General features: G+C 50.1%; 1 protein-coding gene across 1 annotated transcript in view; it reads left to right on the forward strand.

Annotated features, from left to right (window-relative positions):
• The window catches only part of CCDC85C (coiled-coil domain containing 85C), a 119,613-nt gene that overhangs the window by 94,903 nt on the left and 10,782 nt on the right, over window positions 1–13,928 (forward strand). The window lies entirely within an intron of this gene.

Consider the following 13,928-nt stretch of genomic DNA (forward strand, 5'->3'; position numbering starts at 1 on the left):
GTACCAGCTACTAGGAAGGAAATTAACTCCATCCCTGCCGAAACCAGGACACCCATATATAAAGTCAGGAGACTTTATAAGGAGAGCAGAGAGGTATGAGCCTGGAGCTGTTTGTCTGGCTGTGCTGGTGCCTTACGGTTTTGGGGATTTTTCTTTGCTTCCCTTGTGCTCAGGCTTTTGATCCCCAGCTTGGTTCCAGGTGGGGGACACTCAGTCGGCCTGTGCTGGTTGCCCCGAGGAGCACCGCTACACACAATTTTATGTTTATCTTGTGGGTCAGGCTGGGATATGGCCGGCAGCTTTCTGCAGAGGAGCTGTGCCTGGGCTGGGAGCTGGCAGGAGACTTCTCTGCCTGAGCATTGGCCCCCGCAGCTCACCAGGGCTGTGTGAGGGCTGGTGGCAGATGGTGCTGCCTGCTGGAGCCCTTCCCGGCCACTCATCCCTGCTTTCCCTCCTTCCTCAAGGAAGAGGTGGCACCTGGCGTTTATGGAGAGGCCTGGGTGCTGTGTGACACTGACCTTCATCTGTCACCCTGGCTGTGTTCTGCCTTCTTTGCGGCAAGATGATAGAAAAAAACCAAAACAGGCTCTGGATCCAAATCCACATTGTCTGGGATACTTACGTAGTCATTTACTTATTCCTACCAAAATCCCTTTGGTTTGTGGCTTGACATGATATATTGTTTTGTGATGAAGGATAATGATCACAAATTCATGCAGGTTTCTTTGAATGTCTCAGGCACCTCCCAGAAAGTGGACAGTTAGACGTACCTGACTTTCTCTGCAGCCTTTTTATCTGACAGCAGGCATGAGTTTGTGAGAAATCGTTCCTCTTTGTGCCTGCACAGGCTTCACACGGGCGAGTGATGGACAATTGGTGTCGGCTCCAAAGCTGTCACATCCATTCAGGGTTTCATCATTGTCTCTGCCTGTGCAACACTTTGGGGAAGTTCCTCAGCACATCCCTCACTGTCACACAGTTTGCACGTAGGCATCGCTCCAGCTCTCCATGGCCCTGACATACCTCAGTTAATGAAACAGTTTGGTGTTTCTAATGGATCCTGGATCATGGACACCGGTGCACGCTCAAGACGCAGAATTGAAAGACACTCATCATTGCAATCTGTGCACTGTTTAGTCAGTGGTGCATCATGCAGATGGTGAATTATAGATTTGCTCTGTGGTCTGCAGTGGTTACCAAATATCCAGGAAAAGCAGTCCCAGGGGTTTAGTTCTGACCTACAAGCTCCTGGCCATTGCAAGGGAAGGTGTGACATATATATTAGCTTGAACTGATAGCAGGCTGGTCAAACTCGCCAGCCCTGGGAACTGCAAACCAGCATCATCTCATGGTGTACCAGAGGCTCTCCTTGTCCTTTGGGGGGTGAGGGCGATTCCCTCAGGCTCGGACTCTGAGTGAGGCATGAGAGGAGGTGGCAGCAAGCAGCTCCCTGTGGGACCAGAGGGTCAGGTTCCATGGCAAGCTGGTTGGGCTGGCTTGATCTTTCCCATTGCTGGCAGCCTCCAGACCTGCTCAGCCTTGAGGCAGATGATGTCCCAGGCATGGGAGCTGACTTTGAGGTACCTGTAAGCAGTGCACTGCTGAGGACCCAGTGGCCAGCCTGGTGTCTGGGTGTCAGCGATGGAAATGTTCCCAAAACATCCTTGGAGGGCTTGTGCTTGCATGTGCTAGCCTGGGCTGTTGCTGTGTCTTCAGTACTTTGGTTCTCTGTGGTAGCTAGAACAGATTTTTTCACCCATGTTGCATCATGTCTTACCTGCACTGCGTGTGTTCCCTTCGTGGCTCGTCCATGTGGATGTGGCAGCACTTGGGATGAGTTATTGCAGTCAGATTAGCAGCACTCTGATTTACCGCAGGAAGCTGTTGGAGGAGTAACGTTGGGGAGTCTCAGATGTGCGGCTGGAGTGCACAGAGAAGGTGATGCTCAGTCTGTCCTGGAAACTCTTCCAGCTCAGAGCTTTTCTGGAGTTTAACAGTACCAGGTGGGAGTTACTGACTTCAGTTTTGCTTGTTGGCATTGTCCAAGTAGTCTGGATTGTCCGGTTGTGTGGTCTCACCTCTGGTTAGTGAGGTGGAAATTACATTTCAGTAACACTTAGAGTTTTGGGAGCATAATGGCGGTTTTGGGTAGTTTCTGTGTCAGGGGGATAGGTGCAGTGATGTGAATCAGGACTGGGAGCTGTGCCTGCCACTGTGGAGGGACTCTTCTCCTGCAAACATATGTACCTTCTTTTCACCTCTCCGTGCCTCAGTATTTCCCTTGAAGGAATTGGGTGGGAAACCACCCATTCCATAGCATGTTTTCAGGCAGTTCTTTATCACTAAGCTAAACAGCACTAAGTGCTCCAGGATCCTCCAGGGGTGGACACTAAAAAGCGGTGTTTAATTTTTGGAACAGTATACTGTTGCTGGAGAGTTCACTTGTTTCTCTCATGGACTTTCTCCAGCATTAATCGAATGATTAGTGAAGACTGGGAGGTAGAGTTGTCCACACTTGGTGTCAGCTCTCAGGTCTCTCACTCTCCGTAAAGCCACCCTACACAGTGCTTAACCTTTGGTCACATCTAATGATTGCTGAATTACATTTATGACAGGGGGAGAATGTATGGTAGAAAAGGAAATTCTCCATCCACAGCGGTAAGGCTCTTATGTTGTTACTAATAGTCATGTTTCAGCAATTCATCTTCTAAGAGGTGGAATCTCAGCTGCTGACTTCTGGAGCATTCAAGGCCCCAGTAGCACAGCCAAGGACGAATGCGGTGGCTGAGGCACAGCCCAGAGCTTGCATCTCTGTCTCTTTCCTGCTCCCTTTGGCCTCTTCTTGGGTGCTCTGGCTGCCCACGTGGACACACAGTCCCTGCAGACCTTCACGTTCCTGCCTGCTGCCCTGCGGCTGTGCCCCAGGCACGTCTCAGTGCCCAGGCATGGGAAGGTGGCCTGAGAGCTGCTCACGTTCCTATGGTTGGAGGTACCTTCACCTTGAGAAGCTCATAAGCCAGCTGCCTGGAGGAGCCATTTATCCACATTGGCATAAAACATCATTAAATGTGAACCAGCCTGTTGCTAGCAGTCAGAGCTAGCCGGGCTGGCTTCGACTTAAAATTTACTAGCAGCATTCATGTGGTTTATGATAGGAATCCTGCCTTTGGTGGAAGTAACTGTAGAGGTTTGTAATGGAAATATTAAGGTTAGTGTGGATGGAGTGTGAATGGAAAAGTATGTGTCAAAACACCAGCAGGAACGCTAGAACAAGGGATGCAGAGATGGCCTGTGCTGATCACCAAAGACAGAGCCGACAGCAAACAAATGGGTAAACACGGCGGGCTGTGTGGTTTGCGTCAGGACCAGGAGGTCTGTGCTGTGATAAGGCCGCAGCACAGATGGCTCATCACTAGAAGACCTGTTCCCTGATAACGAGAGCAAGGTTACACCGTGATGTGCCATTGCACTTCCTGTGGCTCCAAGAGGAAGGCTTAGATAAGGTGCCCAAAATGAGGGAAAGGAGACAACAGGCAGCAGCTTTCCTAGGGTTTATGGGGGGTGAGTAAGCAAGACGCTGAGATAAAGATCAGCCTGTAATAACCATTGACTCCTAAAGCATGTGAAAAATGTGTCCAAAACCCAGTTCTTTGCTGTCGATGAGGAGGGATGCCAGAGCTGTTGTTAGGACTTGCTAGTGGGTGTCCCTCGTCCTCTGTGTTGCACACAGTGACCCTGACCACGCCACATGGACATGTACCTTTCGGTGAATGCATGAGTGTGAGTTTGTAGGTGTGCAGGTGTGAGTGACACGTTAGAGAAATCAGTTTTAGGTTAAAATAAACATCGCCTTCCCCTTCCTTAAGTTTTTGTACTGAGTTTGTACTGTGGTAGTTTTCTGTGTGACCCCTTGCTGAGGAGCAGGAGCTCCCAACGGTGCCCCAGCTGGGTGCGGGAGGATGCGTCTGCGGGTGCTGTAGGTTGTGGCTGGAGGAAGGGACCTGTGCTCATCCGGGGTCCGGAGCTGGGAGTCCCCGGGGAAAACGCCTGCAGATATGCTCTGCGAAGGCTGAGCAAAGCTCCCTCTTTTGAGAAGACAGTGATGACAGTGCCATTGCCTGGCCTTTATATACACCCCTAGGGACTACAATAAGTATCTCCAGAAAAAGTGAGATTTCCATTAGGGTATTCAAAGCTGCATCTCTCAGGAGTTTAGACTACAGGCCAGGCTGGGAAGAGAAATTTCGTTTTCCTCCCTAAGTCTACTCCAAAAACAGCGAGGTCCATGGAAAAACGCAAAGAAGCAGGACAAGTGTGGTTATGTAGCAGAGAGCACTCGACTGAAAGGACCATCAAGTCCCTGGCTTCGCGGCACTGCCTCTCATTGCATTTTTCTCCAGTGCCTGTTTCGTGCAGGACGCAAAGCCTGGGAGATGGCTCTGGCTGCCCAGCTGCAGCACCGGCTTCTTTGGCTCCTTCCCTTGATTCCCACCACGCTGTCACAACCAGCTGCATTTCGTAGCTCTGCCTTGTCGAGATATTTGCGAGAAGCGTATTTCATTTTGCCAGATGGCATGCACACTATTATAAAAACAAACCCAAGTGTTTGTGGTCTGTAGGTGTAAAGAGCTTGTTAGATGGGGTGGGAAGGAATGATAAGAGAGTCCTTGGCTGACGCGCTGGCTGTCGCCTGAGCCTGCGAGAGTGGTGGCGAGAGGAGGTGATATGAGGGCACGTAGTAGTTAAACCCCAGCCCCAGTGACAGTACTGTCTCTTCCTTCTGGCTGGAAAGATGGTGGTCTCCATCCTCTTCGATACAAGGCAGAAGAAAAGCGAGAAGGTGACTCAGTATCTCTCCCTCAGCTCCCTGCAGAGGAAGGACCAAGCTGGCCCCTGCGCCAGCCTGGTGTAGGCAGGGAGACGTGGCTGTGGCCCAAGCCTGGTCTCGGGTCTCACTGGGGGACCCAGAGCAAGTCTGCTAGTCCCTTCCTCAGCCTGCGTGGGAATAAATCTGTTCCTCTCAGAGCAGAGAACCGGATCTGCTTCTTAAGCCAACCTGACTTTTAAAATCAAGTTTGAAATGGCCAGAGACCACTGTTCCCATTGTGGTGCCCAGGAGACGCACCCAGAAGAGCCAGGGGAGCCCTCTGGGCATTGATGCCCCTGCAGAGTCACGTGGAGCACCAGGGACCTTAGTATGGCCCCGAGGTGTCCCTGCACAGCACAGCAACCCTGCCACTGCCAGCACGGAGCCCCCTGCCCCTTGCTCTGCTGCACAAAGCCCCCGGGGCACAGGGATCCCTGGGCTGCCCAGTGCCTCTGGCGTCCCAGGGACTGCTCTTTGCAGCTTCAGCATCGTGTCACGGCCTCTCAAAATGCCTTCAGCCCCTTCTGTCACCCCACCAAGCCCATCCTGTGCAGCGCCCCGGTGGTCCCCCGCCTTCTCCCATCCCTGTGCCCATCCCCGTGGCTGTCAGTTGAGCTGAGCGCTGCCAGCGTGTGTCAGAGGACCACCCCAGGCCTGTTTCTCGCCTTCCCCCAGCAGCGGCGATGGCCACGGCCCCTTTTTAGGCAGGGGGAAACAATGATTGAGGAGCACGGCAGAAGGCAGCTCCTTCCCGCCGGCAGCACCGATACCACCAGGATGCTATTGAGCAGACAAAGAGAGAAATTCAAGGCAGCCGTTTTGCTGCTGCGGCAACAGCGGCTGCAGAAGGGAAAGTAAAATGAAAGGTTTGTTGGGATTTGCAGCCTGGGGAGCGCTATTATGAAGCTTCAGAGTGTATTACCAGCAGCTGAGAACAAGCTGATCCATTTTTGAAGGCAGCTGCCCTTCATCAGCAGTTATTGCAGCGGCCCTGAGCGGCGAGTGGCTTTTTTCCCCACGGCAGCCAACTGGCACAAAGTTTGGCAATGACAAAGTTTGGGGATTTGATGAGCAAAAGAGGCACTGACAGGCCATATCCATAATTCACCTTTACAGGTACCGCAGGAAGCGAGAAAAATTCATCTGCTTTGAGGATCTGCTATAGGTTCTCACGCTCACTTGTCATGTGCATTTGTGTGGGGCTGGCAATGGGTCGGGGGAGAGATAGGGGCACGGCAGTCCCTCGCTCTGCCCCAGGCCTGGGAGGAGGCTGCTTAGCCGGCAACAGGCCAGGGCAGCCAGGCTGAAATGGAGACCTGGAGGGGCAATACAGATGTGTGCAGGTATCCTCCCGCTTCTGCGTGCATCCTCCACCCACCCAGAGGCTTTCACCTGGGCCATCCCCAAATCAGATTTGCTTGAAAATCAGGAAAGTCTTAAAAATACCCACTGTTTCCTTCTCAAATCAAATGTGCTTGATATTCCTTTTTTAAAAGAACTAGCACCTCGCAAAATACTTACGCTGATAGTGCCCCTGTGAGTCAGTTGGAGTTAGTGCACTTTGTCTGTGGGTACAGCATGGGCTCGCTCTGTCTGTAGCAGTCAGACTTCTTGTTTGCTTGTATCAGGTAGTTATGGGCTGAAACTGCTCTGAATATGTCAAGTTGGTAATAATTTCACAGTCCGAGGGGGCAGCTGAAGTTGTCGGTGGGGCTTTTTAACAAGCGTGCACCCGTTCCAGCTCTGCAGCACTGTTGCGAACCCGAACAGTGACCGCTCTCCTCTCCCCTTCCGCTGCCGGAGGAAGCTGGCTCACCGGCTTTGCATGCACCGAGGAGTTTCCCAGGGCTGGAGCCGTGATCCGCTGTTAGCGCCGTGCTGAGAAAAAACACCCTTCCTGTTTGTAGATGAGATCCAGTTGCAAACAATGTCTTGACTTTGTTTATTCTGTCTGGGGCAGTCCCTGAAATCCTCCCTTTCCTTTGGTGTCCCAGCACAGCCCGTACAGCCAGCGCTGTGTCATGCCTGCCGGGGAGAAGAGCTATTCTTTTGTCAGGTGTCCTTGATATTTATGCTCAGAAAGCAATGGAACAGTTAAATAGTTTCTTTATTAATCAAAAGGGCTGTGTAAGACCTTTTTGTTACTTCAGTAGATATCCGTGAACGCAGCGGAGGTTGTGAAGGTGCAGGAGGTGGTGGCTGAGCCGTACAGATGGGCTCTGCCTGGCTCCTGTGTGGACCCAGTGATTAATTCATGGATTTGAATGTTTACATGACCAGCTGCTATCTATGATTAAAGGCAGCAAATTAAGTAATGCCAAAGGAGATTAGTATCTGCAATAAAGTCCCTTGATTTGATAGGGAAGATGCTAATACGGAGTACTGATGGCTCCTGCACTCACTCCCGCTGGTAGCCGGGACCCATGTTGTGCTGGGGAGCTGGTATCTATCTGCGGGATCTCCCACGTGTTCCTTCTCCTGTGCCTGGTGGCAGGGTGTCAAGTGCTCGCAGCTGCGAGGCAGCACGCTGTGACTTTGGGAACGTAAGGCCGTGCAGCCATTTAAGTGCACAAGGGGGGAGCGGGTGGTTTGTTTTGAGCTGGATGCTGGCAGGCTTTCTGCACAGTAGGCACGGAATAACAATAACCAAGTGTCATCATTGCTTTGGATCATCTACCAGACAGACTGAAAACATAAGGGACCTGGGTGCTCCCTGGCTCTGGCGAGGGTGTCCCACGCTCAGGCACGAGAGGTCTGGCATCGCCCACAGCAGGGTGGCAAAAAGGCTGTGTTTTGCACAGTGTGGTTTGCAGAGGAGCCGGTGCCAGTCGCTTCTTCGTGTCTTTGGGAAATCTCCTTCTTGCAGCCAGCAAGGAGCCCTTGCCAGGGTGCCTTCAGGTAGCCTTGTCCCTGCGGGGCTGTGAAAGGAGCCGGACCCCTTCAGGAGCACCACGCGTGGTGGCAATGGCAGAGCTGCCACGGGCGTGAGAAGATGCAGCAGGGAGGGAAGGGGTTTCGAAGGAAGGGAGGGCGAAATGTCAGCCTGGAGTCATGTCACGCTTCAGCAGCACACGGCACCATCGCTTTGTTTCAGCCGTTAACCCCCCTGCAGCTGCAAGGCAGCGGAGGATGGGAGACATGGCCTGGGCTGCAAAACGATGAGGGGGTCTGATCTGCCTTTGTGGGGCCCAGGGAATTTCTCAGGCTGGTGGTAACGGGAGATATTTTTTTGTGTGATCTCCCGGGGATGCCGCTCATTTCTGTGTGAAGGGAGGTTTCTCTTTCTGAATGGACCGACTGTCTGCGTGAGCCCAGTGCTTGCCCTCAGTGCTGCCTATGCCACATTTCTGATGGGGACACCGTGCTTTGGGGCTTTGGCACGTTCCCTGCGAGGGTCCGGGGATCCTTCTCCCACGCCAGAGTGGCCCCGTGCTCTCGGTCCTTGGTTTTGCCACTGGTTTTCCCGTCTGCCCCCCAGTGCTGTCTCTGGCTGGAGCTGCTCCAGGCGCTTTCTAAACTTTGCAGCCACAAGCACATTCACAAAATCAAAATACGCTGGGCCCCCCATCCTGCCAGCACGCTGGGGCTGGGGTTTGCAGTCACACAGCACCTTTCCATGTTACTGCCCGGCTCTGCCACCCACTTTCCAGGTGGCTGTGGGCATGTTACTGCCTCCTGCTTGTCCCTTAACGGTTCCTAATTTACAGAGTGGTGTCGGCACCTTTATTTGTGTAAAACACCTGGATGGTGATGGGTGCTAAGGAAGGGTTCAAGTATAATTCAAACCTGGGTAAGCAGGCTGCAAACAAAATCACTGTGAGATAAATAGACGTGCCTGGGAATTTTATTGAGAGTTGTCTGGCAGTGCCTGCCTATAATGTAATTTTCCTTGTTCTGTCTCGGCAATAAAAACTTCATAGTGTCTGATATGCCTCCATTTAGCTTTAATGTTGTCTGAGGTATGCCATTAGAAAAGTGTGGTTTATTTAATCGGGTTTGAATCCTAAATGTCTGCTTGTTTTTTGAAATGGTAGACAAAAATTAATAGAAGGCAAGGAGAAGATGTGAGGTTCAGAAGCATTAATGCTTGCTCGCACGCTCCACGTTGGTCTGAAGCATCCTCAGTGGCTGGGCTGTGGCTGTTAGGTGAAGTAAAATCAGCATGACGTTCTCCTCTGGGTTTTGAAACTTAGTCTTTTGCAGTCTTTCTGCAGATCAGGAATAGCTCTCTTGGAGCTGAGGTAGGAAAGGATGTCATTAAAAGACAGAATATAATTGAGCAGAAGGAGATTGAAAACTGATGGCAGGACCAAGGTCTCATGTCTTTTCAGATCCCCGGAGGAATCAAGGAGAAATTGTTTATCGCAATTTCTTTGTTCCTTTTTGAGGTTTCCAACCCAAAACCTCTAACGGAGCAGACACCTGTCGTCCCCAGTTAGGCTCTTTTCTTCTTGGGTTCCAAAGCATTCCCACTTTTATTAAGAAATGTTCATATTTTAAGCCTTATTTTGCCTCTATGGAGGTGTGTTATTATCAGGAGTTCCCAGCGTGCCCTATTACAGAGAGTCCTATTAATTTTGTTCCTCCAAACATGTAGGAACGGAGTATTGATGGCGGTGCTTGTCAGCCTCTGTGCTGGACCACATCCCATGCAACCAGATAGAGCCAGCAAGGACTCGTTAGGCAACTTGGTCTTAGACACTGGCAATGCCATCGTGGCTTGATGTAGAGCAGCAGACATTCTCCAGCAGCTGCAAGTTGAGGCCTCTGCTCATCATCTTTTGGTGTCAGATTAAAAAGGATCATTGGCAGTATTTGTGGTCTTCGGATTTTCTTTCTCACAGCAGTGCTGTTGCTTTGCTGATCATCTTTGGGTTCTAGGCCGGGGCAGTGAATGGGGCTAGTTTCATTTGGTTTGTTTTCTGCTTTGGATTTGAAGCTGTCACTGAGTCAAGCATCATTCTTGGCAACAGAGAACTGGGGGATTTATCACCTGTGCGTAACATACTGCTTCAAGGATGCTCTGGCATGAGAGACTGCAGAGTTCCTCTCTCTTTTCTTAGTCTATTAATGATACAGCTGGACTGTGAATCTCCTTACAGACTTGGAGATTGAACCACAAGCCCTGCAGGCTCCAGTGGGAGGTTTCTGGGAGTGTCTCGAGCAGAACTGGGCTTCTCTGGTGGATTTGTGGTTTGGGCATGCACGATGTGGGGCTGGTGGGATGGGGAGGGGGCTGATGCTACGTGGGAACAGTAAGCTCTGAGAAGTGCGTTGGTCCCATCACAGACACCAGCAAATATCCAGCTCTGATCTGCTTGAAATGGAGGAGCAAGTGAGGGCTGAAAGGGAAATGTGTTCAGTGGTGCTTCAGTACTGCTGTCTGCATGAGTAGCTCTTGTCGTGGTTTCCCCAGTGGGAGAGGGGCTGGGTATGTGGGTACTTGGCACTTGCCTCCCATGAGGGATGCAGAAGAGCCTCACCAGGAGCCTCTCAGGACACTGCGGTGCCAGATCTGTCCCGGCAGCAGAGATAGGGCTGTTCTTTCCAGGGCTGAACTCATCGGAGATCCACACTACAGCCGTCTCAAATGCTCTGAACTGCCACAATGGTTTGCAGAGCAGCAAGAGCACCGACTTACCTAGGAAGCATTGGATGGGTCATGCACGGCTCCACAGCCTTTGTTCCCTTGGGACTTGTGCTTCTTAAAGACGTGTCTTGGAGAAGGGTCTCTGGGTCTCAGAGGTGCAGTGGTCAACAAACCCTGTGCACAGGGAAGATAAGGTGCTTCCTCCAAGCGCTTGGGAACTCCAACGCATCAGATACATAACTTAGAGCCCCCCACTCTTAATTAGGCTGGTAATCTCACCGCTGGGCAGCTCTTTCTTTTGGCAGTGTAATTGTGGCTGTGGATGAAACAGAAAGTAGTGTGCGATGTAATTCTACCCAGGTGACCATTTGACACCACGACATAGATGTACAGTTGTTTTCTTTTTGAATTACAAATTCCTTGTATAAGTGATGAGTTAAACAAGCTAACTTCCAGTCTCATCTCTGCTACTGTAAGCCTGGAGCAACTCCAAGGCTAGTTGGGGCCAAAGAGAATAAGAAACTTTGCATTTTGAAATGACTCAGCTTCTCATTCTGCCGAGGTTCAGCCTCAGCAGAAGTAAACTAGAAAAATGATCAAGATGGCATTTCTCAACAGCTTTATTATAAATATAATGGCATCCTTTTTGGTGACTTCTGAGCCGTCTTTTAGCACCATTCATTTATATAACTATGTGACACCTCAGCCACATGTCTGAGGATGAGGAGTGAACCATTTCTGAGCTACCAAACACTATGAAAACCTAGCAAGTGGAAAAGCCAGATGTCCATCTAATACAGACAGTGCATGTTTGACAAACCAGACGGGGAGAGGAAATTGAGTGATGCGTGCCCCAAAACACACCATATCGCTTTTTGCCTATATGGACAATTTGTGCTTCTTAGGATGTAACCAGATTAACCTTGCTATTATTGCCCGTCAGGGTGCTGAGTCAGTCGTCTTCCCATGGCTGGGAAAATGTCAGCTATAGGGAACGGGAAGGGCATGGGTTTCTGCAGTGATGGAGGTCCTCAGAGTAGCTGAGTTAGAGTGCTGGGGTGCAGCTGTGGTAATTCTTACCCACAGTTTCCAAATGCATCTATTTTAGGCATGAGGAATCCATCTGTGTGATTTCAGCTACTACCTTAACGCTGACTTCCTGAGATTTCCCCCTCCCTCCTGCCCTCCCGCCCTTCTTCCAATCTCCTATCTCTGGCTCCCCCTCCCCTGCATTTCATCTCAACTGGTTTCCTGCTGGGTAAAATGCACATCCTCCTCTTTCTTCCCATTCCCTCCCTTCTCTCCCACTGTTGGCAGTTTTCCAGTCCAGCAACCTTGACCTTATCTCCAGTTCCTTCCATTTCCTCCTCTTCAGCTAACACTATTGGTGAACTCTGCCCATTTTCCTCTCCTCCATCCTCCAAAGGCTGGCCATGCATCCTGCTGGATATGTTGTCATTTCTTTCCTTGCTGACTACAGTCCCCTCTTTTCTGGCCTCCTTTATGTATGCCTTCGTGCAGGAAGCCGATAGGAGTTTGGCTGAAGCTTTTTTTTTTGTGAACCACACTGAAACCAGTGGGAATGAAGCACCCCCCTTTGTAAAACTCTGACTCTTTGTCTGGAAAGAGCTTTTTCTAAGGGTGCAACTGCACAAAGAGCACTAAGTATAATGATAAATATTAAGCCGCCCTTAGCAGTGTGGGTATTTTTACTTGTTGCATCCTACAGTGCAAAGAGCGGGGATGTTGGTGAGATCCTTGCTTGCTCCCCCACTTTCTTCACGTGCATGTTTGGCCTTTTGTAGTAACAGTCTCACATGGTGGGGAGGTCTCTGTGGCTTGGGGCATAGCGGGCCAGCGGCGTGGTTGTTCGGTGCACTCGCCATTGCTGACGATTGCACTCAGCAATTTGGACATCTGTTTCAGTCGGCTGGGGGCTTTGGCGTCCAAGCTAAGGATCAAGGATCATGCCTGTTTTAGAAATGAAGTCACCTGTTACTGAGACTCCGACAGCAAGTTTTGGGTCTACCTCCTTTGCTACATCCCTCGTTCTTTAACATTATTTTCCTCTTCTTCAGTCAAATTCTCTACCTGTGTTCAGGTGGAGCTCAGCTGATTGTCCTTGCCGAATTTCAGCCACTCATCTGAGGAGGAAGGTGACCCTTTGAATGTTTTTTGTGTGATACGATATATCCAGTGCATCACCGTGCTTGCAAGATTACTTTTATCTTGTCAGTATGGTGATCGGTTAAGTATGATCAAGCTCTTCAGAAAATATTTCTCTCTATTCATTCTGGTTTCATTTGTATTCTGTAATAATTTTGAGAGTGATTACAGTCATGGAAATGCTTTGTAGCTCATTAGTGACTTCAGTTCTGTGAGGAGAACCTGCCGCTGTCTGTCATACAGGAGACTGCGTGATCTACTCTGGTCAGAAAACTGTATTTAAAATGTTGTCAGCAGCAGGGTCCAGCAGAGTTCCTTTTACTTTGTCAGATTACTCTCAACGTAGAAGAAATATTGGATGTTAGACCTGTGCTTGGTATTTCCTGTGCTTCTTCTAAAGAGGGCCGTAGGGAAAAATCCGTATCAAGTATGTTTCATGGCCACAAACTCCTGAATATTGTGCTTTCAGTTGTCATGATCTTGGTCATTTATGGAAAGAAGGCAGCTTTCATGCTGAAACCAGAGGAATTATGCATGTATTGGTGCCTGGCCTCTGTGGGAGGCTGATTCTGGAAGGACTCTGTTGCATTTACCAACCCTGTGAGAAATTTGTAACCCATTTTGCAGTCTTAAGTCGTAGCTGTAGACTGGCTGGACCCAGTCCCTGGTGCTTCTTCCCCAGCCTCTGCCTTTTCTGTGTGATGTTATGGACGGGATGGCTGAGGACATGTCCCCAGGTGGCCACAGCTCCAGCAAGCTGTAACCCTCTGCCAGCAGGTCCAGAACCATGCCCAGCCTGTGAGTGTCTCTTGGTCTCTGTGCTTTGGCAGTCTGTTAAATCTCCTTGGAGAATTATTGTGGAGTTATTAAGTTTAATTTTGCTTTTTCTGAGATGCCTGCCTCTCAGAAGGAAGTTTTTGCATCACCAGCAACTCAGTTCATGAAGGTCGCTGTTATGAGTCAATGGCTGTTGGTCATGACATGGGTTAAGCACAGATCAGTGGTAAAGGCATGAAAGGCTCCACGCCTTCCATGCTATTTTTGTCTGTAGCCTAATGGATTGGCCCATCTTTTTCTTTAATGTATGTGCATGAACACTTTTATTAGTAAAAAGGCCCCCACAACTTAAAACATTTGGAAGAACGAGAGGTGGCAAAGTGCCCCTCCGTTGGTCCTCCTTTCTGGCATGACTAGCTTGCTGGCCTTGACTTTGGAGGCAAAGCGATGAGATGAAGCATAAAACATGCTGTGTTTTTAAACGTGGAAAAGATGAGAATGGAGTGCCTTGTGTGTTGTACGTGAAAG

Source organism: Pygoscelis adeliae, unplaced genomic scaffold (assembly GCF_000699105.1).
Source record: "Pygoscelis adeliae isolate BGI_AS28 unplaced genomic scaffold, ASM69910v1 Scaffold130, whole genome shotgun sequence".
Classification (NCBI taxonomy): Eukaryota; Metazoa; Chordata; class Aves; order Sphenisciformes; family Spheniscidae; genus Pygoscelis; species Pygoscelis adeliae.